This window comes from Portunus trituberculatus, chromosome 27 (assembly GCF_017591435.1).
Source record: "Portunus trituberculatus isolate SZX2019 chromosome 27, ASM1759143v1, whole genome shotgun sequence".
NCBI lineage: Eukaryota > Metazoa > Arthropoda > Malacostraca > Decapoda > Portunidae > Portunus > Portunus trituberculatus.
In genome coordinates this window covers 7,548,301-7,560,800 of record NC_059281.1, presented here as the reverse complement: position 1 = coordinate 7,560,800, position 12,500 = coordinate 7,548,301, and the positions used below count along the sequence as shown (strand labels likewise).

The 12,500-nt window shown below is 42.5% G+C and overlaps 1 protein-coding gene across 1 annotated transcript in view; it reads left to right on the top strand.

Annotated features, from left to right (window-relative positions):
• Positions 1-12,500, top strand: part of LOC123509857 (probable family 17 glucosidase SCW11) — a 149,648-nt gene that overhangs the window by 228 nt on the left and 136,920 nt on the right. The window contains exon 1 of the mRNA XM_045264440.1: positions 1-673. This exon is cut by the window's left edge and continues 228 nt beyond it. The gene's annotated coding sequence lies outside the window, so the exon portion shown is untranslated. The remainder of the gene's footprint in view (positions 674-12,500) is intronic.

Genomic DNA, 12,500 nt, shown 5'->3' with positions numbered 1-12,500 from the left:
TGAAGTCCCGCGCGCTCGTCTCATCACGTCTTCGCCTTCGTCAGTACCGCTAAGGGAGGTGAAGGAAGCGTCGGGAGTCCTGCAACGTGTCCCTAGCGGTCCCTTGGTGGCTCGGAAGGGGCGTGGGAGAAGGAAAGAAGCGAGTGGTTGGTTGGTTGGTTAGTTAAATTGTTAAGTTAGTTGGCTGGCGGACTGACTGGCTGGCTGACTGCTGCCTGGAGGAGTTTACGTGAAGGACAATCAGCAAAACTTGGCTTGCATTGAGAATATTTAGCGTTCCCTCTCCCTCTCTCCCTCTCTTCCCCTGTCCCTTTCCCTCTCCTCTCTCTCTCTCTTGTTTTTCTCTTTCTCTCTCTCGAACACACTCTGATAAGGGAAAACGAGACGTACTTTCAGCCTTTCGACAATAGTGACTTTTTTGAAACCGGTGTGATTGCAGCCCTCACTCCGCCCACTCCCACGCCAGCACCCACGCCTACGCCCACCAGCAGCAGCACCACACCTTCAAGCACACACTGACGAAGGCCCCGCAGGAGTGGTTAGAACGAAGAGGGAAGTGCTGAAACCTCTCCTAAGTGTCTCCTCTCTTTGTCTACCACTCTCTCACTCCTTCACTCTCTCTCCCTCTCCTCCGCCGTCAGCACCTTCGCCCGCAGAGTATTCTCAGTCTCAGGTAATGTGTTGGTTTCCCTGTGGCATTCTCAAGTTGTGTGTTTCCTTCCGTGTTTGTGTTGTAAGTTCAGTTTGTTCTTCGTTGTTCGTGTCGTGTAGTGTTGTGTGTGTGTGTGTGTGTGTGTGTGTGTGTGTGTGTGTGTGTGTGTGTGTGTGTGTGTGTGGGTGGTAAGTGAGTGTGAGTGTGTTAGGAGGAGGAGGAGGAGGAGGAGGAGGAGGAGGAGGAGGAGGAGGAGGAGGAGGAGGAGGAGGAGGAGGAGGAGGAGGAGGAGGAGGAGGAGGAGGAGGAGGAGGAGAAGGAGGAGGAATGAGAGGGATGATTTGTGTGTGTGTGTGTGTGTGTGTGTGTGTGTGTGTGTGTGTGTGTGTGTGTGTGTGTGTGTGTGTGTGTGTGTGTGGGTTATATGAGCAAAGCAGTTAAGCAGACGTTCAGTGGAGCAACACACACACACACACACACACACACACACACACACACACACACACACACACACACATAGAAACAATACTAAACCCACTGATCCTCCACCACCACCACCACCACCACCACCACCACCACCACCACCACCACCACCTCCTCTTACTGCCACCGTCCCTGCCTTCCCAGCGCCTCCTCCATCAGTGCATCATTCCAGAAGGCTTCCAGGGGACCCGTACATTCCCTGGAGCACAATAACACGCTCCTTCCCACAAAGGGCGACGCGTTACAGAACGACCCCCAAAATGTACGACGACGACCAGGAGAATGTACGTAATGGAACGGAAACGAACGAAAAGAGATAAAACAAGAGAGTAAAAATGAGTCTTTCCACTATCAGCAAAAATTAGTAACAGGGGAAAAAAAAAAAGACAACAGGATTTACAGATACATTTCAACAGATGATTATAAAGACACTAAAAAAAATAAGGGTAATATTTTGTGACAGGAGTTTAAATTCATTGGTAATATAATCTTGTGTATTTTGTTTCATATACATATTTTCTCCCTGACATGTTTGAAATTAATGTTGATAAATTGGACTCTGTAATGTGTTTAGATACTTTTCAACAGCTAAACGTGAGAAATGTATATTTTTTTTGCTCTTTTTTCTATCTCTTAAGCACGTGTATTCGAGCCTCTGAGATTAAAGCATGCATAACTATCTTGCATTTTACATCATCGGTTTAAAAGTTCTCCTCATAAAACGCCTGGAATTTACAGAAGGTGGCATTACGAGTGGCAGCGAAACACTTGCCTCTGTTTCTCTTTAATATTCCTTGGGCCTCCTTGAACTAAACTAGACTCTTAAGGTGTCTTGCCGCACAATAATCACTCTTCACTCCATTTTCTTCCCTCCCTCCCTTATTCTCTCACTCACACACTTATTAACTCAATCATTTACTTACTCACCTTCACTCATTCACTCACACACACTGACACTTGTTCACTCACTCACTCACATAGTTTTTCAGTGACTAATTTATGCACACACACTCACTCATTCATTCATACACTCACACTCATTCTCTTATTCACGTACATACTCTCATATATTCATTTAAACACTCATTCACTCATTTATTCCTCTAAACACATAAACAGGCATGAGTATCGTACAACCTCCTCACTTCTTCACACACTCACTGAACAATGTACTTGAGAAGGTGAATATCTTGAATTGCAGTCATTAGAAGTTACTCCCACTAATAATGTGCATTTTTTTTTTATTTACTATGATTGTTCTAGGTAAGTGTGCAAAAAGTTTTAGAATTGGAATTTATCACAACACGGTAAAATTTAAAGATGAAATGACTCTCCAGAGCTATTCCTAGTTTGAAGAGAAGTTTGTGTGTCTTTAAAGTTTAAGACTACACACACACACACACACACACACACACACACTGACTCATGTTCGTATAAAATTTCATCTATTCATTTAGTTCCATATATTCAATCATAACCACTCTCAAATCTACAATGACTTTATATCCACTTAAACAAATAAACTTCACTTATACTCACTGATTTATTTTTAACAACTCTGAATCCAGTTTAACAAATTCTATAGACAACAATGATTTCATCAACTTATTCATATAAATACTCGAATTAATACTAACCACGAATACAATAAAAAAAGACTAATAACCTTCATTGATTCTCTCCTAACTCTTAACCCCTTGAGTACCATGACGCGTTTCCATATTTATTCTAGTTACTATTTGGTGATTTTACACAGCTTAAGAATCTTATGTGGGGTGTTTAAAATAGTGAAGACTTTGGCCACTAACCTTCTGACCTCCATAGATCCTTCCTAGTGTCAATAAGATGATCTAATCGTACACAAATCTCAAGATAGAAATGTGTCCCAGTACTGCAGAGCTTAAACCAACACAAACCACCACAGTATAACAAACGTACTTAAACCCATCACTGAAAACCACAACCTTCCTTAATCACAAGCCACCGCAAAACACCACCTCTTATATCACCACCCACTACAACATTACACTCGGTAGAAATCACAAAATCCATTCCGATCTCCTCTTTCTCTTTCGTTAATGTGCTTGTAAAGATTTTGTCCAGTGCTTTCATTATTAATAGTGTGAACTGTCGCATGTCCCAGGGAGAGACAGACAGAAGGAGGTTGGAGGCATTCAGATTCCTGAGCACGAGTATATTTTCATATTTTGGATGCAATCAGAGGCAATAAGGAGCTAATCTGATAATGCCTGTGTTGTGTTATTGTGTCTTACTCTGAACAATGCGGGTTATGAGACACTTTACTATTATTATTATTACATTATTATACTGTTAGTGCGAGAGAGAGAGAGAGAGAGAGAGAGAGAGAGAGAGAGAGAGAGAGAGAGAGAGAGAGAGAGAGAGAGAGAGAGAGAGAGAGAGAGAGAGAGAGAGAGAGAGAGAGAGAGAGAGAGAGAGAGGACACATAAATGCATACTATAGAAAGGGTGAATGACAAAATAAATAAATAAGCTTGAATAATGAGACAAGGGGGAAAACAATGAGAGAGAGAGAGAGAGAGAGAGAGAGAGAGAGAGAGAGAGAGAGAGAGAGAGAGAGAGAGAGAGAGAGAGAGAGAGAGAGAGAATCTGATTTCCTTAACTAATATTCCAACACGCACCCACTCATACTCACATCCATGCACACACACACACACACACACACACACACACACACACACACACACACACACACACACACACACACACGCAGGACAAGGTGACCTTTCAGAAACGGAGACAAAAAAAAGACACAAAGGAACATAAAACACAACACAACACAACACACACACACACACACACACACACACACACACACACACAAGCAAAAATTAATGACTTGAAATGAATAATGAGATTCATAATAACCTCTCTCTCTCTCTCTCTCTCTCTCTCTCTCTCTCTCTCTCTGGCGTCAAGTGAAATGTGGAGGTGTTAGTGTTGCACTGTGTTGTGACGGTCTGCGTTGTGTTGCTGCGAGGAACAATATGTTATGAGTGAGCCACTGCAACACTTCCTCAGCCCCTCTCTCTCTCTCTCTCTCTCTCTCTCTCTCTCTCTCACTTTCTTTTTTCTCACCCTCAGTTGCCTTAATGAGAATTCAGCGTTCGTGATTTTAGCAATTAGAAAGAGACGAGAGAGAGAGAGAGAGAGAGAGAGAGAGAGAGAGAGAGAGAGAGAGAGAGAGAGAGAGAGAGAGAGAGAGAGAGAGAGAGAGAGAGAGAGAGAGAGAGAGAGAGAGAGAGAGAGAGAGAGAGAGAGAGAGAGAGAGTATTAAGAGGCCATAACGCACACACTTAAATGCACTTACATACACTAAACAGATTTACTTCAACACTTAAACATCAACAAAAGTAATTTCCTCAACTTGAATGTGTTTTTGGCTGAAATTTAGAGGATGAAGAATAAAGCTACATAAAAGGAGGAGGAGGAGGAGGAGGAGGAGGAGGAGGAGGAGGAGGAGGAGGAGGAGGAGGAGGAGGAGGAGGAGGAGGAGGAAGCAAAACGCAGTGCAAGTCGATTTCATTTTGAGAAAGTGAAGGTAAAATGGGAAAAGAAGGTAAGAAACATGAAAGAAGAAAGAGAAATAGAAAATAAAACAAAACAAAGAAAGATGCACGAAAGGAGAAATGCAAGGAAATGAGGTGCAGAGGAGAAAACAATGAAGAACAGAAGGAAAACGAAGAAAGAAATGAACAAATATGACGAAAAAACAAGGAAAAGAAGAGAGTGAAGCAAGGAAAACAACAAAAAGATCTGAAAAACTACTGAGGCGGAAGAAGAGGAGGAAGAGGAAGAGGAGGAGGAGGAGGAGGAGGAGGAGGAGGAGGAGAAGGAGGAGGAGGAGGAAGAGGAGGAGGTCTAGTAGTGGGAATTTCGGTTCACTGGATAACTTATGTGATGTTATCATTAATTTCAAAGACAGTGAAGGGCGGGTGAGAGAGGGCGAGAGGGAGAGGGAGAGGGAGAGGGAGAGAGAGAGAGAGGGAGAGGGTAGGGAAGGAAGGAGGGAGGAGAAGGAGGGATTAATTAATGAAGCTTCCTTCCTTCATGATCACTTGTAGCTGATAGAGGAAGGAAGGAAAGGAAAACAAGGATGAAAGACAGGAAGGAGAATGAAGGAGGAAAATAAAAACAGAAAAAAAGTGAGAATTTAACACGAGAGCGAGAGCGAGAGAGAGAGAGAGAGAGAGAGAGAGAGAGAGAGAGAGAGAGAGAGAGAGAGAGAATGACAGGCAAACCAAAAAGCAAATACAAATACTATCAGATGGAGAGGGAAAAAAATAAAGGAAGGGGATGACGAAACGAAGCAAGGATGAAGGGAGAGGAAGAAGAGGGAGAGGGAGAAGTGAGAGTGATTCAGGAAGGGGTCACGGCGACACTAAAACGACATGTCATCTTTTATTCAGCATGAGAGACGAAGAGAGAGAGAGAGAGAGAGAGAGAGAGAGAGAGAGAGAGAGAGAGAGAGAGAGAGAGAGAGAGAGAGAGAGAGAGAGAGAGAGAGAGAGAGAGAGAGAGAGAAGCATGAATGAAGCGAACTGCTTTAAGACAGTGAAAGGTGTGGGAGAGAGGGAGAAAGAGAGAGAGAGAGAAAGAGAGGGGAAGGGAAGGAGAATGAAGGAAGGTAGGGAAGGAAGAAAAGGGAGAGGGGAAATGGAAAAGATGGAGGGAGGGTGTGAGTGGCAGTATAATAATGAAAATGTGTGTGTGAGAGAGAGAGAGAGAGAGAGAGAGAGAGAGAGAGAGAGAGAGAGAGAGAGAGAGAGAGAGAGAGAGAGAGAGAGAGAATCACACTAATACACACATACACACACACACACACACACAAGGAAACGCAGCACAAATCTCGACAGCTTGCCTGAGTGAAGGAAATGAAGGAAGGGAAGGAAGATAAGAAAGAAAGCAGGAAGTAAGGAAGCAATATCGTGTTTCCTTTACAATTGAAAGCAGAAGAAAGAGCGAACACACCGCAAACTTTCCTTACAAGTGCACCACGAGACTCGAGAATGAATGAAGAAATGAAGAAATGAAAGGAGGAGGAGAGGAAGGACAGAGGAAAAAAAAACATCAAAGAAAGAAATGAAGGATGGAAACATGACGAAGGAATGGAAGAAGGTGAAGGAAGGAGAGGAGGAGGTGAAGGAGGATGATGAGGTAAAGTGAAAAATGGAAAGGACATGAGGAAGGAAGGACAAAATAGAAATAAATAAAGGACAGAGGAAGTGAAGATGCGCCCACACACACATACACACATGAAAGCTTTCAAAATATGTTTCATTCGTGTTATAAATATATTAAAAAAAAAGGGAAGAGGAGCAATACACATGTTTTACCTGAAAGACCACGACCAAGAGGAGGAGGAGGAGGAGGAGGAGGAGGAGGAGGAGGAGGAGGAGGAGGAGGAGGAAGAAGAGAAGAGGATGGAAGAGAAGGAGCCGGAGGACAACAGCGACAACGAAAAATATAGAGAATCAGGAAGAGAAAACACGAGAGAAAAAGGATGACAAGGAAGAAGAAGAAAAAGAGGAGAAAGAGGAAGAGGAAAAGCAGGAGGAGAAAGAAGAATATGCTGAGAATGCCTAAAATAGACGAAAAATACCAAGAAGAATCAGAAAAATGAAGAGGAAGGGGAAAAGAATGACAAGAAGGAAGAGGACAGGAAGATGCAGAGAGGAAGGGAGGAAGATAGACGGAAAATGCTAAAATGAAGAGAGAGAAAGGAGGAGGAGGAGAGCGAGGAGGAGGAGGAAGAAGAAGAGGTGGAGGAAGAAAATGCAAAGCCAGCAACGAAAGAGGCAACGGTTGGGACACTGGGAAGAGGACGAGGAAGAGGAAGAGGAAGAGGAGGAGGAGGAGGAGGAGGAGGAGGAGGAGGAGGAGGACGAAGACGCAATGCAAGACACGTCCTCAACCTCATCTTCTCGATCGTTTGTGGCACAGTCCGAGTGTCGCTAAACTGCGCTGCGCCATCGACCGACCCGCGCCGACTAACGTAATGAGCTCCATGGCGGGCCAGGAGGAGGAAGAGGAAGAAGAAAAGGAAGAGGAAGAGGAAGAGGAGGAGGAGGAGGAGGAGAAAGAGGAGGAAGGGGGAATATGAGGAGGAGGAGGCATTGGAAGGGGTATAACACAAGCCAATTACACACACACACACACACACACACACACACACACACACACACACACACACACACACACACACACACACACACACACACACACACACACAAAACCTGCAGAAAACGATATTTACAGTCTGACCAAATTCACGAGCGGGGCTAAAGGATAGAGAGAGAGAGAGAGAGAGAGAGAGAGAGAGAGAGAGAGAGAGAGAGAGAGAGAGAGAGAGAGAGAGAGAGAGAGAGAGAGAGAGAGAGAGAGAGAGAGAGAGAGAGAGAGAGAGAGAGAGAGAGAAAAACAAGGAATGAAATATGAGATGAAAAAAAAAAATAGAAATAATAGCATAAAAACACACAAAACAACTAAACAAAAGAAAAAAAAAGCAACGGAAAAATAAAAGTGAAAAAAAAAAAAAAACCATGGAAATACACACATACAAAACAACTTTCGCGGGAACAGGTGAATCTGGGCCAATAAAACACAGGTAATGCAGGTGAGAACAGACACCTGCCTTCAATATTCAGCCAGGTGTGTGCAGGGCGATGGACACGTGTGAGGGGAACCAGGACAGGTGTAGAGGAGGGAGAGGAAGAGGAGAAAGGGGAGAAAGGAGAAGGAAGGGGGTAGGAGGAGAGGAGGGCGTTGGAAGGCAGATTTAAATGATGGAAGAGGGAGAAAGGGCAGATGTGTGTTGAGGAAGAGGAAGAAGAGAAAGAGGAAGAGGAAGAGGAGAAAGGGAGGAAGCGGTAGGAGGAGAGGAGGAGGGCGCTGGAAGGCAGATTTAAATGATGGAAAACGGAGAAAGGGTAGATGTATGCAGAGGAGAAGGAAGAAGAGGAAGAGAAGGGAAAAGGAGGAAGGGGAAGGAAGGGGTAGGAGGAAAGGAGGGCGTTGGAAGACCGATTTAGATGATGGAAGAGGAGGAAGGGTAGATGCATGTAGAAGAGGAGGAAGAAGAGGAAGAGAAAGAGGAAAATCAAGAGGAAGAAGAAGAAGAAGGGTAAGAAAGGGATAGGAAAAGAGGAGAGTGCGTTGGAAGAGAGATCTAGATGAAGAGGGAGAAAAGGTGTGGAGGAGGAGGAAGAAGAGGAAGAGGAAGAGGAAAGAGGAAAAGTGGGAAGAAAAGATGACATATGCTCATTATCTTCACTGTATTTATTTTTCATTATATTTTCTTTGCTCACTCATGGAAATAAAAACAAAATAAAGCTGACGTGAAACATTTGTAGGAACTGTACTGACCCAGATACATACATACATACATACATACATACGTACATACATACATACATACATGCATACATACGTACAAACTATATGAACGAGGTCGTGTGTTGTGTGTGTGTGTGTGTGTGTGTGTGTGGCTGTGTGTTGATGGGTGAGTGGGTGTGTATGTATGTATGTATGTATGTATGCAAGGGGGAAACTGTATGTAAAAACAGGCGTGATATTACGTGTGTTTCATGTCAGTGCGCGTGTGTGGATGAGAGGCAAGGGGGGGAAAAGAAATAAAAAAATGAAAGAATGAGTAACAAAGAGAGAGAGAGAGAGAGAGAGAGAGAGAGAGAGAGAGAAAAAAAAGATCTTGCCATTTAGTTCCCTTGTTGTTATTTCAGCTTCTACTACTACTACTACTACTACTACTACTACTACTACTACTACTACTACTACTAATTGACAGTCGAAAGAGAGCTCAAGGAAAACAACACACACTGTGACACACATATACACAAACACAAACACACACACACACACACACACACACACACACACACACACACACACACACACACACATACACACAAACACACCTACACACACAGGTAGAGATGGAGAGAGAACGGGAGGGAAAAGTGTGGACTGGGAGGCAGACAATGAGACAAGAGAGAGAGAGAGAGAGAGAGAGAGAGAGAGAGAGAGAGAGAGAGAGAGAGAGAGAGAGAGAGAGAGAGAGAGAGAGAGAGAGAGAGAGAGAGAGAGAGAGAGAGAGAGAGAGAGAGAGAGAGAGAGATGGAAACACGTAGGAAGAGAGATAGAAAAAAAGTGAGAGTGAGCAAGGGAAGGAGTCGATCAGGTGAGAGAGGAAAACAGAGGAGGAGGAGGAGGAGGAGGAGGAGGAGGAGGAGGAGGAGGAGGAGGAGGAGGAGGAGGAGGAGGAGGAGGAGGAGGAGGAGGAGGCAGGAAGACAAAATTACAGGTAGGAAGGCAGGGAAGTGAGGCAGACAGGTAAGAAAGGAGGAAGGGACAGAAGGAGAGAACATACACAGGAATACAAAGGAAAAAGCCAACACCATCATAGGTATTGGTTGTAACGGGGCTGTTTGCGGCAAGAACAGGAACTGCGCTATCTAATCTGGGAGTTGAGGAGGCGAGGGGGCGGAGGTGAAGGCTGCAATGGGAGGTGAGTGGAGGAATAGGAAAGGTAATCTCTTCTTCTTATTATGTTTCGGGAAGAATATTAACGCTGTTTTGTATTTTTGGCAGTGGAAAGGAATTTAATATTACATGTTTGTTTTTTATCATTATTTTGAGATGAAAATAGACGAAGGCATGTATGGAAGAGTTTTATAGGAGTGATTGAAAGAAAAATAGTGTTGTTCTGATATTTTAGGCACAAGAATAAAATAAATGCTTTGGATTTTGCGTGGTGGAAAAAAAAAAAAAATGATAATCTCACATGATCACATCTATGCTCCTGATTAGCTATTGGTTTGGAATTAATCAGTAGATGGATGCATGAATGGAAGAGTTTCACAGGAAAGAATAAAACAATACATATTATTGTGATATTTTGGATACAAGAATAGTATGACTGATTTAGAATTTTGCCTAGTAAATATGGCATTCAATCTCATGTATATGCTATTGATTGTTTTGTTTGGAATAAAGGCTACAGATGAAGGCATGGATGGAAAAAAATTACAAAGGAGAAAGAGAGAGTGAAAGAAAACCATTTTATTCTGTATACCAATATTTACCAGGAATATTACCTTGACTGTAAAGCAAATGTTGACGTCCTCTATTTATAATGAGCACAACAGATACATTCCTTAGATATAAAGAAAGTTATTAGCTGTTTTATTGTAATCACATGAAAAATAAATGAAGTGTTCTATAAATTTACAATTCTGTCGATAATAGGTAAAAAAAATCATAACCACTTCTATTTCGTACAACACCACGGATAATAAATAAAGAGTTCTTGATATTTACGCGCATGAGAAAAACTTTGCGTCCCATCTTTCCCTGTTATCCTGAGACACAAAGAAAAGTATGTGTACAGCACCTCTCTTGCACAAATATGAAGTGGAATTCGCTTGCCTGAAATCACGACCAATCTTCTATTTCTCACACCACCAACAACTAATAAATAAAGTGTCCTTGATATTTACGTTCTTTGCGGGAGAAAAATGTGCCGTGCTGGGTCCTTTTTCATATCACTCTGTCACATAAACACAGTACGAAGAGAAATCTGTCTGTCTTGAGTCCCGATCAATCTTCTACTTCTTGCAACACAAACAGCTAAAAATGAAAAATAAAAAAAAAACTTGAAAATCTACAGACTTCCGTGAGAAAAACACAGTGGTTCGTGCGGGACTTACTGGGTACATATCGAGTAGGTTTTTCAATATTTCAGCAGCATTACCATCAATCTGAGCGCGGCGGTTCAGGCTGCTGCTCAAATTCCGAGAAGCTTGTCCTGACTTACTTTCTCTTTACATTTTTTTTCATTTTTTTTTCTGTGTGACCGGCCGCTCCTTGTCAATTTTTCACTAGGATCACAAAAACCGACCTGAAATCTCCGAAAAACTTCTACTGGGACTTGCTAAATGTAAGAGATTTCGCAAAGAGATGTTATATAGTGCAGGCCATAACGTTATAACGAGGCTCCAGGCTGGGTGGCGTTGCCTGCACGTCGCTTACTGGAGTGTTGTTAACTGCTAACCTTCACACTGGCTTATGCAATGGCAGAGTTCATTCACATTTAAAACTTTTCACCACTCTCCTGTTCCTCTTTTACGAAAACTAATGTAAACTGTTTTTAGCTGTTACAAGCGACTTGGGATCTACTTTGTCTTGGCTCTTGAAATAAAAAGTTAAGTATCTAAAATAATTTCGTTTCAACATTTTCATAAATCTACTTAGCATTTTGTGTTGTAAGAGGAACTCTGGTCAAAGGCAACAATAGAATACGCTTATCACAGAAGGGCAGTCTAAATGAATGACCCAAAACAGGAAAATTGAGGAAAAATAAAAAACTCACCTTTTTTGAAAGAGTTCAGGTCAAAGATAAGCGGAAACACAGAAGCACGGAGGGAGCTCCACTTTACCAGCACATGGAGACTTTACTGCCGATGACAATTGATCCGTCAGTCTTGAAAAAAAAAAAAAAAATGCAGTGATAATATTAAATAAACATTAAGAAAAACACCCTAAAAATTTCTGGGCCTTCATCAACATAATCAACTCCCAAGAAATTCTCTCTCAGTCTTTGGAATCAACAAATAGATAACAGACTGTAAGATCTCCCACGCATTTCGCAATATTAGCATAGTTTCAGTAATTCTGCCGGGACGTTGAGACATACATAATTATTGGGTCGCCTTCACATCAACTTCACGAGACTCGGTTTTACGCAGAAAGCTGGCTATCACTTCCACAAAGAGGGAAAGGAGGAGACGAAGAGAAAGAGGAAAGAGGAAAAAGAGGAAAAGGAAGAAGAGGTGGAAGGTGAAGGGGAGAGATTTCCAGCCAGACAGGTATGGAAGAAAGGAAGGAGGGAGGGAGGGAGGCAGAGGACGGAGGAAAGAAAACTTATGTATAGAACCGCCAGTGACCCAGGGACCTTCAGAGAGAGAGAGAGAGAGAGAGAGAGAGAGAGAGAGAGAGAGAGAGAGAGAGAGAGAGAGAGAGAGAGAGAGAGAGAGAGAGAGAGAGAGAGAGAGAGAGAGAGAGAGAGAGAGAGAGAGAAAACCACATAGGTCAAAAGAATAAAGGTGAAAGATACAAGGAAAGAAAGAAAGAAAAGCGAGAAGACAATAAAAAAATGATCAAAGAAAAAAGAAGAAAAAAATTCTCCCAGAAAAATAAGCAGGATAGCAACAGAGTTCGTAAAAGCCAAAAAGTTTAACGTACTGAAAAATATACAAAAAAAAAAAAAAAAAAAAAAAAAGGAAAAAAAAAGGGAAAAAAATGTCAGCATG